Here is a 14,365-nt window from a genome sequence, read left to right as displayed (position 1 = left end):
TGTTGGCTGAAGTAGCTTACCTCCAGAGGTAAGAGGCTTTAGAGGATCATGCTTGAAAATGTTGATTGTATTCTCCTGTCCTGGATTTCTGGACAGAGATAACGGTGAAAAAAGTATTTTATTCCCTATCTTAATTTTATTTGGTTTGCTGGCATCCACCAACGCTGTTTCATTGCACAGAAGAAACTCTAAACCCTTTCTGCCCCGCTCTGATTCTTTCTTTCTTGTATTTTGCCTGCAAATCACTAGATCTTCCAGGATGCTTAACCTATGTTCAAACCTTTCTTTTAATGGTATCTCAGAAGCTGGATGATGATTTTTCTGTCTTGCTGTGATTGTGGATGTGGTGCTACTCATACAGCTTTCAGCTCAATTTAATGGCTACTCTCTTTTCTGCTACTCTCAAGCAGTTCTCTTCCTTGTCCTTTTTGTTTGAGCGAAGAGAGCAAGCCTTTACTGAGGAAAAACGGCAGTTGTTTTGGACTTCGGAAAAGCTGCAGTTTGATACAAGCGACCTGACCTGACCTGACGGATAGCTGCTGCTGAAAGACATGACCTCATGACGTCCTCTCCACCCATTGCATCATCTCCCCGTTTCCTTTGCCTGATGCTGGCATTTGCCTGACTTGTTCGCCTGGTCAGGAAGGAAAAACTGATCCTATTTAAAAAAAAAAAAAAAAAAAAAATTCTGCCATTTGGTCTCAGCTCGCACAGTTCAGGAGCAGAAAAGAAGATGAGGAGATGAGGAGGAGGTAAGGAGGAAGAAGAAAGGAGAGTGAGACTGCCACTTCAGTGGCACTAGCTCATAAACCTATTTATGCTGTCACTAATTATGCACCCTGATAGGAAAGTAATGTGAGTTAGGAATGTGAGCTGCATGTTACAAAGGTTTGAATGCAATCAAGCCATTGTTGAATTTTGTTTGGCTTACACATGCCTTTGAGCACCCGCTTACGCTATTTGTTGGGTGCGTGTGCCTCAGGCTTTGGGCAGCGGTAGGGCATCGGCACGTGGGCACCCCGGAAGAGCAGTCTGGGACCGCCCTGTCTTTCAGATTCTTTTTATTGTTCTTTTGCATACACTCTTACTGTGGGGCTTTTGAAACCCTGCCCCTAAAGAAACCATCCATTATACTTGAGGTCACCTCAGGCTTCTTTCTACTGTGAAGCACGTTGAACATCCCCTTATCTGCCCAGAAAGAAGTGGAAACTTCAGATGACCGAGGAGAACTTGAGCAAAGGAGGTGCCAGGCAGTCAGCTGTCACTTTGGTCCTGTGGAGAACTACAGGCAGGACTGTGCCTTTTCTTTGAGTTCTCTGGAAACCATTTAATTTATTTGCAAGAAAAATAGAACAGACTCGTCACAGACCAGTAAATTGTAAGGGGCACACAAAGAGGCCATCCGTGGAGTTCCTGCTCCTCCCCAGCCGTGACTCCGGAGTCCTTTCACTAAAGGATGCTGCGTTGAGAGAAAATTCCTCCTTGATTTCAGAGCAATATAAATTCTTCGGTTCACAAGCAGTGGTCTCCCTTTCTATTGTTGGTCTTGTTCTTCTGTCCAAATACCAGAAGAATAACAGCTTCTTTTGGATTTAGGAGAGCTTGGCGCATCTTACTTCAAATTCAGAATAGGAACAGCAGTTTGTCCTGCTCTAGATCTTCTTGACTTGCATGAAACTTGATGTGCATTTTTTGTATTTTGTTGCTTCAGTGGCAGCCGCTCTATTGGAAACACTTGTGACTTTTGTACCTGCAGCATTTTTCCACACTGAAAGTCAGTTTTTCCACTTTGGCAGCTATAACTGAGAGTAGCCCTATTTAGTTAGGGAAAACTTCCCCTTCAACGTTTCAGATGGTATGTTTTTCATTTCTGAGCTCTTCACCATGCTGTGGCTGAAGTTCAACAACCAGAAATTCTCCTGATCAACTCAAACAATCAGAATTTTTAGGATTCCTGAGATGCCATAATATTAAGTGGTGTGGTTTTTCCGTTTTGGGATTTTCTTGGTTTTGTTTTTTCTAATGTGGTCATCTACACCCATGTGATCAGTGGAGTTGCAGGCAAACACAGCTGACCATGTACTGCTTTTCCTAAAGACATGGCTGTTTCTGGACAGCCTCCAAAGCTGCTTGAAAGAGCCAGTTTTCACCAAAGTCAAATGGTACTTGGCGTGATCTTCCAGAAATGATGCTTTATTGAGATACAAGGTAACTTTTCAGTTGTTCTCCAAAATATATTTTTGCTGAAGAATTGCGTGACAACAGGTCATCCACACAGCTTTTGTGTTAAACTACATAGCTAGTTAGCCTGCTTGAGTTTTGAACAAACTTAATCTAATTCTGCCAAATGCTTTTGAAGGTTTTGATTCTGTAAGTTCAAGAATTAACATACTTAAAATCTGCTTCTTGGCTATCAGCGTGCATCTTTAATGACCATAATTTAATCTTGAAAACTTTTCCTTTAGCGAATTATCTGTATCTGGTGCTTGGTTGGTCAGGGCTGTCTGTCAGGAAGTTTTTTTCCTGCATGTTCTTTTCAATACCCTTTACCAAGTGTTACCTGTGTTGCCATGGCTTTAAAAGCTGTCAGAAATTCTTTGCTAGTGGATTCATCTTAGGAAAGACATTGATTTATTGTATGCAGGCTGGCTTATCTCTAATTGGTAAGTCATTAGTCTGTTAGGTCGTTAATGGCTCAGTCTGATGCTAGTGTTGGCTCTGCATGCGTGTTCACAAAACCTTTCTTGCCTTGAAGTAGTCTGTCATCCACATTAAAATAAAAACAAGGTTCTCACCTGTATTTGTGCTCCGTTTTCTTCGAGCTAGCAGGATCACTTGTTGCAGCCCCCTTATTTACGCACCTACCCGTGGCCGTTCAGCAGAGCGGTGCCTGGCTGCCTGGGCACGTCCTCCTGCCTGGGGGAGCCAGTTGCTTCCCGAGGAGCAGCAGAGGTGGCAGCTTGTTCGTGGCACTGGGGTTCTACACCGACATGCTGCTTGCGGCTACGCCGCTGGGGCTCCAGCCTTGCGGTGGCAGCTGCGATGGGCGTCCTGCGCCCGCGCCCCCGCTGCCCTCGCGCTGGGTGATGCCCGGCTGACCACGGCTGAGGGTGCTATATGGATCTGAAGACCGAAAGTCTGCCTTTTTCTTGGTCTGTGCGTGAGGCATAGAAACAACTAAATTGGTGAGTAAGTGTAAACACACATATTACCTGTGCGTGTATGAATTTCTGCCCGAGAGCTTCATTTGCATTTGTAAAGGTGAAAATTTGTCCATCAGATGTTTCTATTTGTCCTTGGATGAGAGTGCCTCAAAAATATACACATTCAAATAGAAGTTTTGCATCTCTGTGAACTAACTCTCCTTCCCAGTTGGCCGTTTTCCCTTTCTCCTTTTTACGTTTTTGCTGCTGCTTGAGAACTGGAAATCTCCCTGTTGGTCTACAAGTGTCGTCTTGAAACTGATGGGGTTTTTTGTGTAAAATATCACCATCAGCTTCACTTCACTGCTGCGAATGCCTTCCGATCATGTGAACTGTTGTACTGTGTCTGCTGAGGCTTTTGTTACCTGCAGACAAAGAGAGGCTCCTTCGAGGTGTCTGCCAGCGGCAGGACCCAGCTCTCCACCTGGGCTTGCATACAAAGGGTCTCTGTCCTCAGGTTTTTCTGTAGCTTCACGCATTCTGAAAGCTGAGCTCTGTGGGGAAAAGCCACACAAATTCCACGTTCGGATGGCAAGTCAGGTGTTTCAAAGGTGGTGCACCTGCAGCCTGGTTTAAGGCATTATCATATAGTTACCATCTCGGTAGACTTAGGACTTCATATTTTGTGTTTGAAGTGACTTCCTAAGAGGGAACATACTTGGTGTAACATGACTTTTGGATGTGACAAGAGGGTAGTAAGCAAAAACCATAACCTTGAGCACTGAGATGTTCCTCTGACTTGCAGTTAGAGTCTGTGAGCACCAATTATAATTTATTTCCATGCAGGGTTTTATCAAGGTCAGGGGAAGGATGATGATATTTTCCTTTACCTAGGGCTTAAATTGAAGCCTGTGGTGGTGATAACTTCCCAGCCTCGCATGTCTTTATGGTAAAACCTTGGTCAGCAACGCTTGGCACGTCTTTGTGTTTTGCCAGTGGGCAGTTGCCTTAATGCCAGAACACATTTTGATTTACAGTGAAAGATACATACATGGCAGGGAGAAGCGATTTCTTTTGACATTCCTTGAAGCAGAAACAGCTGCGTTCAACATTTTTTTTTTTTTTAAAGCACAGTGGCATCTCCCTTGATAATCAGAATTACAGCTGAGCATGAACAGCAGGGCATAGTTCTGCGCGCAGTCACTTAGTGAAGTGTTGCAACACAGATTATCCGACGCGGAACAGCTGTATTCATTACTAATAGAGCAATTTGACAAAACACCAACATGGATTTTTCCCACAATAACAGATGTGTGGAGTACACCCCCCTCCCCAGACTGCCAGCATCTGTGCGTCATGTCATGCTCCTAGGTGCGGTGTTGCCATATAGCCTGCCAGAATGGATGCATTTGTTTTAACCGTATGATGAAATTGTTGGCTGGAAAATTTTAACAATTTGGAAGAAAATGTTTCTGCCTTATTATTACTTAATATTAATGTTTTGTGGATGCAAATGTATCTTAGCTTCCCAACATATGCCAAGCACATCTAAATTCGCTCCTTTTTTTCTTACTGTCAGCTGTTAAACAGGCGATAAAGGATTCCTAACGCACTGTACCCCTCCCGGGTTCTCCCTGAGAACAGTGTCACTGTTGCTTAACTTACATATGGGAAAATATCTGTGTTACACCAAAATAGTGTGAGTCTCTGGACAGTTAGTCAATTTGTTATTCCATGTTCAAGTTCTCAGCAGAAGCGCCTATGACAATAACTTGTTTACAATTAAACTAGTGTATAATAGAGGCCACCTAAATATACTAAATAGAGAAAGAATATTGCCTTGGGGAGGTCATTGGCCTTTGAAGTAAGAGGGAGGGAGGAGGGAGAGCAGCAGGGACTGTGCGGGGAGCCAGGGGAGGCACATGTCTTCAGACACTTCAGAAATAGAACTTTGATTTATTTCTGTTATTTGTTAAAAATAACAAACAGTCCTCCTTGTTGAAATGCAAGGTATTGAATAGCAGAATGTGATCATAGCTACTTTTTTAGAAGACAGAAGGATACTTCTCTCTGCACATCGGAACACGTAGACAATAATTTCATTTCCAGTGCCCCTGCAGTAATGTTTTTCTCAGCTGACTAACACACTGAGACTTGCTCAATATTTCAGATTTTTGTTTTTTGGAGAGGTTTCTTAGATACCTGGTCCCCGTGCCTTAGAAAAAACACAGTGAAGCAAATAACTTAAACACTGTGGTTTTTTTGTAGTAGCCTACCAGAATTTGTCACTAAACATTTCACCGGAAGTGTATGTGTGGGAAAGAAATTAAGAGCACAAAAGGTAAGAAATCCAAAGAATCTGAAGAATCCTGTGGGCTCCAAGAAGCCTAAAATAAAATGGACTGTGGGACAGTTTTGTGCCTGATTCACTTGCTAAAAGCCTCTGCTCATTCATCAGACTAACGTTTCATGTAACTTCAGGCACTCACTTGAGGTGGCCGTGGTGGACATCCAGCCCCCTTGGTTCCCTCCATAAGGATAAGGGCACCCCAAAGGACACGTTAGAGAGCTGGAGTCATGAGTGAGGGTGTTCATGGGCACCTCAGCAGCCAAGAGTTAGGTGGGATGGACCTGGATTAAAGTCTTTACAAAGACCGGGTTTGCGTGAAGCTGGTCGAGATGCTCAGTCCTTGCTCAGCTCATCTAACGGGCTCTTTTGGGGCGAGCTGGGGAGCGCTGCCTGAGCGAGCGTTTCGGAAAGGGGGTGCACGTGCAAGCTGCTGCTTTCCAGTTCCTGCTTCGGAAATAGGCACTTCATTTTCTAGAGTGGTAATGGTATAGCCGTGATACTCCATCAATTAAATACAATTAAGGTGTAAAGAATGTTTTTGTTTCACAGGTTGATAATTTTGGGGGTCTTTGGTGGCATGTGACCTAAAAAAAAAAATCTCCTCTTAGTAGCTTATAAAATCTTCAGCGTGCCAAACAGTATAAAGGCAAAGAGCCTTTTAACACGGACTTTTTGGTAGCCCAGCGCTTGCTGAAACACATATATTCTGGTTACAAAGGCGGCAGTTTCAGGCAAATGAGGTCTGGAGTCATATTGCAACCTACAAAAGATGCATGGGAAAGTGCTGGTGGGATGCTGGGGAACGCCGCGGGTAGCTGCTTCAGTGACTCCGATGAGATCAATAGGACAATACCCAGGCAAAGCTCTCAGCAGATCAAATGCGATGTCTGCTTTCATCGCAGCGGCCGAGATAGCTATCGTTAGTCAGACATGCAGTTGGCACAGGAATGCCGAAAGCCTTGTCAGAAGGGAGGGTGAAAGAAACTGTCTTTCAGCGTGGTCATTTTTCCTTCACCTTGAACTTTTTCAGCAGATGTTAATAAAGTTTTAATAATGCAAATATTTGTTAATAAAAAAACCTGACTTGATACTTGGAAGCAAAATTATGTAAAAATATTTTTCTGGTTATTCCTGCTTGTAGGTTTTATAATTTAAATGATTTTTCAGTGTTCAGGTTGCCAGGATAACTTGCTGCATTCCTTCAGTAATGCAGTAAAAATGTGTCCTTCAAACTTGTTAACTGAACCTGGGCTTCATAAAAACGAGTGGGGAGACAAAAGTATGTTGTCTCAAAACAAGACAATATCAAACAAACCATTCATTTTAAAGTTAGAGGAAAAAAATGGGGAATGTCTGCAGGTGGTCTTTCATGTTTTGGTTGAGACACCTCTATCTTCAAGAAGGACTGTGAATAAGCTGGACCAGCTGTTGTGGTAAATACATACACGGTTCTGTTAGAGCTCCCTCCGTAATAGTGTTATCAACATTTTGAAGGTATAGAAAGCTTTAATGGGAGTTAGCATGCAGCTGGAAAGCTGTGATGCTCTAGCGTTCTTCAGATGCCTAGCTGATGCAAATAAATGCACAGCTGTGGGTGTCTTACCTTTAACTTATGATCCATGAGAGTCTTTGGGAGCTTGAAGACTTTATTTTTCTTTAAAAGCATCACTGTTTCTTGAATGTGCTTTTTCAAAATTTGTTAGGGTTTTGTCTACTGCCTGTGTTTTGTTTCAGCCTTACTAATAAGATTATTTAGCTTTGACATTTTAACTGTTCTAGAATAATGATTTTAGAACAAACTAAAGTTATTTTTAATATATACAGATCGGCACCAGAACATTCAGATTTGATTTTATTATTCTGCCAAACTTTATGTGCATTTTCTTTTAAACGGTAATATGAGAATTTAAACAATAACAGTTGCTTGACTTGGAGCATAAGCTGGTAATGAGATTTTTTTTTAATGCGAAAATGATATTAAGGAAACTGGACTGCAGCACTTACCTCCATTCATATTATTACTTGTGTGGTGTTACCTTGTGTTAAGAATGTGGGGTTCCTTAACTACACCTCTGAAATGACTTTCTTCTTTCAAAAAGGTCAGTGAGGTTGGTTTCTACAACTCCTTTATGTCTTCTTGAAACTATATCCTGATAGCGGATTGTGATCTGTATCTCTGACATGTAATTGGCGCAGGATACAAAGTGGAAGCTTCAAATGCATGTTTATAGGTTGATTCATAGTTTACATTGAAGGAAAAATGCATCTGTTAAAGGCAACTTCAGAGTACCAGGCATTCACTTAACATTTGTGGGTTTATTTATACCTTTGATTTTTCTTTTACTCCAGGAAGCTTGTTATAACCATGAAAAAATAACAAATTATACCTGTGTGCCAACAAATACTTTGTTAGAGACCAACCTAAACCATTAGACCAATAGAGTAGAAAATGAACTTGTTGGAAGAGCTTCTCAGTTGATGCTCTTTGTGCTTCAAGTTTTCTTGTGTTTTGTAACCAAAAGCCGAAAAGGAAGAATATACCAACATTTGTAATGCTCTGTGTGCGGTATGTGAGGGTGGGTGAGCGTGCCACAAGGTCAGTTACATATATTGAAGACAATATGTAAAATTTCTTTTTAATATACTAAGCCATGCAGTGTAACCAGACTTGCAAGAGGTCTTGGGGCAAGAGCTCCATTCTCCCTATAACAGTTGATAGCGCGGCAAATGGGCGTTGTGTTAAGATGCTTCACAATGTCTTTGTCAGGAGAAAGGTATCTATTATGCAACTTTATGTGTATAGTCTGCATATGTGTGCATATATTAGCATGTAATATATTACGCTAATGAAGATTTCTGTGTCATAGACCCTAGTCATTGTATCTAAAAAAACATTACTTGTTTGCGTAGACTTGTGCCAAGTGGTTTTGATGCCTGCGGGGATTCACCCTCTTGGTGAAGGGGGTAGCACAAGTTCTTGCTATCCTTTATTTGTGGATGTAAAAGATTTACAAATGTTATTTGTGTATTAAACACTCCTATCTTCAGTAATGCATTTAGTCAATGAGAAGTTGCTAGATTTACGTGCAAGCTATTTGAGGAATAATCAGCAGTAATATTCAGCCTTCTATAATTAAAAAAAAAAAGTAGTACTATAAGTTTTAATGGCTTCTCCACTTTCTTTGTGTATTTACCCTGTTAATTTTTAATCTTCAAATCTGCTTTCAACCTCAGGCTGTTCTTTGAGTTTTGTAACAGCACTGTAACAGAATTGTGTTCTCGCTTTCCAATCTCTTTGGGTGAGTAGTGAGAATTAAAGATATCTGCTCTTCATCTGTGTGATCACTGGGGAGATTGTTTATAAAATTCTTGGAAACTTATTTATGTCTCCTTAGGATGACTCCAAAAATAGTGTGTACATCCCATCTGCATGCTAACGTAGCGATTTGCGTGTCTGTGCAATGCCGGTGTAGGAGATGTTGCAGGCTGCCTGCAATAGGTCTGGCAGTTCACCATTTGTGAGCCCATGAAGTCAAACAAAAAAAATGCCTCTTGACTGCACCTGTGTCAATGGGTGTATTATCTTGAATGACATATTGCAAAGGTACCTTAGCAGGCTGGTTCACATTACCTGAAATTCAAGCCACTTATTAGATACTGCAAGACAGGTCAGGTTAAAGTGTAATTTTAGCTGTTGCTGTAACAGTGTGTAGTCCAGAAACACCATCTGAAATGACACACTCGTAACGTTTTTCCGTGTTGTCTTTGTAATTCTGCATGTAGCATCCTTTCTATAACTTTTCTTTATCTCATGGCATTTTGATTTTAGGACAGTGCTTGTAATTTTCTCACTCTGCACATAGTATGAAATATGCATATAATTACGATTACATACTGAGTTTGTATGTATGCATAGCAGGTATTTAGAACGTCATGAAAATATTATGCCATACTAATGAATTCAAAAGGGAGCTTGAACACCTATTGAACTCTTAAGGCTTTAGATTCTTCTCTTCCATTAAACACACCTTCCTGTAAGTAATAATGCATAAAATGTGATGCATTATGCCTTTAGAACAGCTTGTGTATGTTTATGGATTTTTTTTTTTTCCCCTTAGTAGAGCAGTAAACTTCACTTGCAAACAGTGCCTACCCAACGCAGACTGACACCAGCTTGGCTGTGTGTTAGACATCATAGACAGCGATAGACATCACTGTTAGACATCACACCTCACCGACCGCTTCAGCTGGCGATGCAACGCACGGTAGGCTGTGCTGGGTGTCTGTAGGTCCACGGTGTCATCTTTGGGCAGCTGAACTGTGCTGGAAAAGGCCAAAATTAAAATCTCCACCTTGAATTGGTGAAAACTAGCAGTTTCTGGTTCTCCACACGACTATCAAAATACTGTAGTTGTATGAGAGCTTCGCTTGGGCCCAGAGCAGCTCCCCTCCCTTGATTTCTCTACTATAATTTTATGTGTTTCACAGACATTTTAAATATATTTTAGAGAGTGGAAGTGTTTTACCTAGTGTTCACTGGCATGTGGTATTTGAGCACTGATCTCAAGGGGAGAGGGCTTGTTTGTGTAGTGTGGGTCTGAGCTGATGGGAGCTCTCGGTCCCTGCAGGCATGGAGCTGAGCTCAAGTGTTTCACTTCCCGAGGATACGATCGAGTAACTTCTCGAAAAAGGTGCTGATACCACCTTCCTCCTGCCTGGGAGCAGTAGACTGAGCCAACTTTATTCATGCAAATAGGTGAAATAGGTGCAGCCGGTGGACAGTCAGAGATGATGCTCTGCCACAGCAAGAAAGCAATCGGCAGAGAAATTGCTGCTCGTTTCCGTTTCCAGATGGGTCACTGGTCGCAGTGGAAAACAAGGTACATGCAGTCTTTCCCCACAATTAATAGCAAATGTGAGTATTAGTGCACGCTCAAGCTTTTATGAAGAGGAGACCTTTCCACTTGTTCTCTGTTATTTTGCTGTGAAACGCAATCTGTTGATTTCAAAGCTTTTCAGACCATCCTTATTTCATAACATTTTATCTACAAAAAGGCCACATGCCATTGTTCTTGGAGAAGGTTTTAGACAACCCTAATTGGGGCTTTAGTTACTGTTGCCCAGATGCTGAAATGATGGTGCTCAAGCATCTGAGGAATTCTAAACATGGAATGGGGACGGTTCCGAGGAACTGTGTATTCCTGCCATGATTTTCTGTAACGGCAAAAATTCCCTAGGTATTTACGGAGCTGTCATAAATTTTTGCATAAACTCTCTGCTGAAATCTGAAATCAGCTAGCTTTTAAAATAGATGCAGAAATACCTTGTTATTTACAAAAGAGACAAGGTGGTTGGTAAACATTCTGCTGTCAAAGGGCATTGAAATGAGACTCCAGAATGTTTGTTTAATGCACAACTGTCACTGTTAATAGCTTTGACACAACTAACAGCTTTGTGCATTCAAAAGGCAACAGTTACTAAACAAGATTAATTTTTAAATACCAGATGAAAAGCCTTTAGTTATCTTTAAAAATGTGTAGATAATTTTCTCTCCAGCCTGTGCACGTGTAAAAGTTAAACGGTAGTGCATTGAAAAAGTGCTTGCCTACTTATTCTCAGTTTCACAAAGTAACAGTGATTTAATATAAGTAGTATTTAGGGGAATAAATCAACGTTAAATAATTTTCTTATATGAAAATACAGTTCATGTGTTCTTTGGTGCCATTTGTAAGCACAGTACTGCTGAGGAGGAGAGCACTGAAAATCAAGCTGTTCAGTTTATTTTTTTATGTTTGAAAAAAGTGTAATCAGTACTAACTATTTTCTGTGGGTAGCTCCTTGGGTGATATTTTTTTTTTTTTTTTTTTTTTTTTTTTTTCCTTTTACTACAAAAGCCCTGCCCGGGGGCTGGTGGCAGGATGGAGGCAACCTGCAACCCTTTTGTAAAATTGTACCTGCCATATTTTCAGCCCCTTCTGTTTTGCCCACTGCAGACAGCTTCATCAGAGAGATGGCTCCGGCATCTAACAGCTTCCACAGCTCCTGTGATTTGCCTGTCGTCCTGCATCGTGCTTTGCCAGTTTGCTTTGGAAACGTGCCTGCTGCTGCATGTGCAAGATGATTGTGGATCGCTCTCTCGCGTTTCTCACTAAAAACCCGGAAACTAACAGAAGTGTTTTATAACAACTTGAATATTTTTCACATGCCTTCAATATTCTTGCTGAGCGAAGTATCTATCATTTACGCAGCTCTCCTAGCTGGAATGAGGATGCGCATAGATAGTGCTGAATACTGCGAACCCAGTATAGGCGATTGTTGGTAACTTCATACATTTTTATGATGCATCATGAAAAGAAATACTGTTACTTTTTAAAACAGCACTCTGACAGAGCTTTTGCTTAAGACAAAAAAAATTATCATCTTGTGCTAGCCATAGATGCAAAACAGGATAATCTTGAACTCGGAGAGAAACTGCTGATCAAAGACTGATTTCCAGATCTGTTTCTGAGCTGCGCTTGTATCCTGACACTTGAGAACGGGGTTGGTTTGTCGGTGAGGCTGGAAGTCTGAATGCCTCTTTTATTTAGTAACCGCTGCCCTATTTAACATTCATAATACTTACATGAAGCATATGCATGCCACTTCTTCTGGCTTAACCTGTGTGTGCCTGCAGTACCTTGTACCGCTGGGACTGTAACATTTTTTGAGTAGAAGATGCCTTGATACAGTCGGCACACTTTTTAAGTTTGGAGTTTGATTTTTGAAGCCTGCAGTCACCTAGAACAACTCTTCTTCCAGAGTTACAGTCCTCACGGTGTTGTCATGGAGGTAAATTTTGAGAAAATGAAGTTGAGGGCAATTAGCGCATGATTCTGCTGGGATGAACTTGCATTACTTGCGTTGGAAACACTCCCAAGCATTAGGAGACATGGATGTAGGAAAATACATCTTTATATAGAGGAGAAATCGAACAAACGTTATTTGGATCCATCTCAAGGTGACTGGCTTTACAGATACTTGGTAACACCAAACCCTTAAGCCCTCTGGATCTTCTGTAGTCCTGTCTCTACTCCACCTTATGAAATCTCGTTTTTATAGCGGTACAGATTGTCAGGCTACTTGTGGTTGATGCAGTTGCGGAGGTCCTCCGTAAGCAGCAAAATTTTTTTGAGGAACAAGAAAAGTTTGTGTGAAGCTGAGAGAGAAAAATCCCTAGGGTGCGTAGAAATGAATTCATAAACGCCCTAAACAGAGGTTTGCTAGTAGATCTTAGCAAAGGCTGACTCCTTCCCAATCTCCCGGGCTAACGCCTCCACCAGCGAGCGCTCCCGACTATCTCTGGCAGAAAAGGACGGACCCAGCGACGCGCCCGCCTGCACGGGCAGGGCTCCTCGCTAAAGGCTTTCGCCCCGCGCGGGCAGCGGATCCTCTTCTGTCCCGCTACCCCTGCCTGCAAACCACTACTGCGTGTCACCTGCTGTTTGTTAGGAGCTTCTTTCACAATTTGGCCCTTGCTCGTTATTGAAGATAAAGACATCTGGTATATTTTCAAATTAGTACCTAGCAAAATATGGCCTGTAAGATTAGTTTCGATAATTTTATAGTACTAATTCCTTCAGCATCAATGGAGTTGCGCCTGATTCACTCCAGCGTGGTCAGTCCCCAGCTGGTAGAGCATGGTTCCCCAAAGCCCTGAAATTATCTGATTATAGTGATTTTAATGCTGATCATGCGTAGCAGTGGTAAAACGTATCCAGCTTATACTGTTGAGAGCTTAAAAAGATCTTTCTTAATAGGCTTTCTTAATGGCAGTCTTAAAATTTAATAAAGCAAAAACAATTTCGTTGTTCAAAGATGAATGCAGGCTCCGTAATCTTTATCCAATGGACTTCATTAAATAATTGTGTCCTGTTTGATCATATCACCAGTGAGCTACCAGTTTCGGAGCTCCCGTTAATGACATCAGGTATTTAAAAGCAGCGCTTTTAAAATTGCTTTTTAAGGAAAGGCTGCTTTACCCTTGGTGTTGCCTACATTGGAGGAACACTAATAGGTAGTGGATAGGATTAAGTTTCCAAAAATGAAAGGTTTCAAAAATTCTTACAAGACTTTGCTTGGCACCCTCATTCATTTCTGTCTTTTTTGTATCAATAATTCACACAGTATTAATAAGTGTTGAAACAAATTGTGGCAGAAGTTTCCAGGTGTTTTCTACCTCATATTCTTCACATTCTTTTCATGCTTTGTGGATTCTTAAGAAAAGGACTGCCATGAAGTGGAGTAATTAACAGACCGTAACTCACTTAACAGACATGAGTAGAAACCCTGTATTATGTAAACTTTCTTGGTTATTGTGATATGTTTCATACTGTTTGGACATCTTTGTTTTTTAATTTTTATATTTTTAAGAAGCCTTTATAGATAGTGCTTCCAAGCCTTATGTTCAGCATTAAAACTAAATGATTTTTAATGCAGAGTTAAATCATAGAATAATTTACATTAGATGGATCTCCAAAGGCCATCTAGTCCAAGCACCTGCATAAAGCCAGTCAAATTGAGCAGGTTGCTCGGGGACTTCTCCAGCTGCGTCTTGAACACCTCCAAGGATGGAGATTGCACAGCCTGTTTGGATGACCTGTTCTAGCATTTGACCACCCTCACGGTGTATTTTAATTAGAAAAAGGAAAAGAAAAAAAAAAAATCCGTATTATATCTGATTGCAATTTCCCATGTTCCAGTTTGTGGCTGTTGCCTCCCATTGTATTGCCGTGCACCTCTGAAAAGAGTCTGGCTCCGTCTGCTCCATATCCTCGGTATTCTCCATAGTAATGGATTTTCCTTTAGTTACAAAAGCTATTTTATACATCTGGAC

At 41.4% G+C, this 14,365-nt stretch overlaps 1 protein-coding gene across 1 annotated transcript in view; it reads left to right on the top strand.

Moving 5' to 3' along the window:
• The window catches only part of FNDC3B (fibronectin type III domain containing 3B), a gene marked incomplete at its 5' end in the record, with an annotated part of 171,106 nt that overhangs the window by 28,026 nt on the left and 128,715 nt on the right, over positions 1-14,365 (top strand). The gene's annotated exons all lie outside the window — the stretch shown is intronic.

Source organism: Phaethon aethereus (assembly GCF_964289735.1).
Source record: "Phaethon aethereus genome assembly, chromosome: 9".
Lineage (NCBI taxonomy): Eukaryota > Metazoa > Chordata > Aves > Phaethontiformes > Phaethontidae > Phaethon > Phaethon aethereus.
Note: the sequence above shows the minus strand (reverse complement) of the source record. Positions and strands in the feature narration are given on the sequence as shown.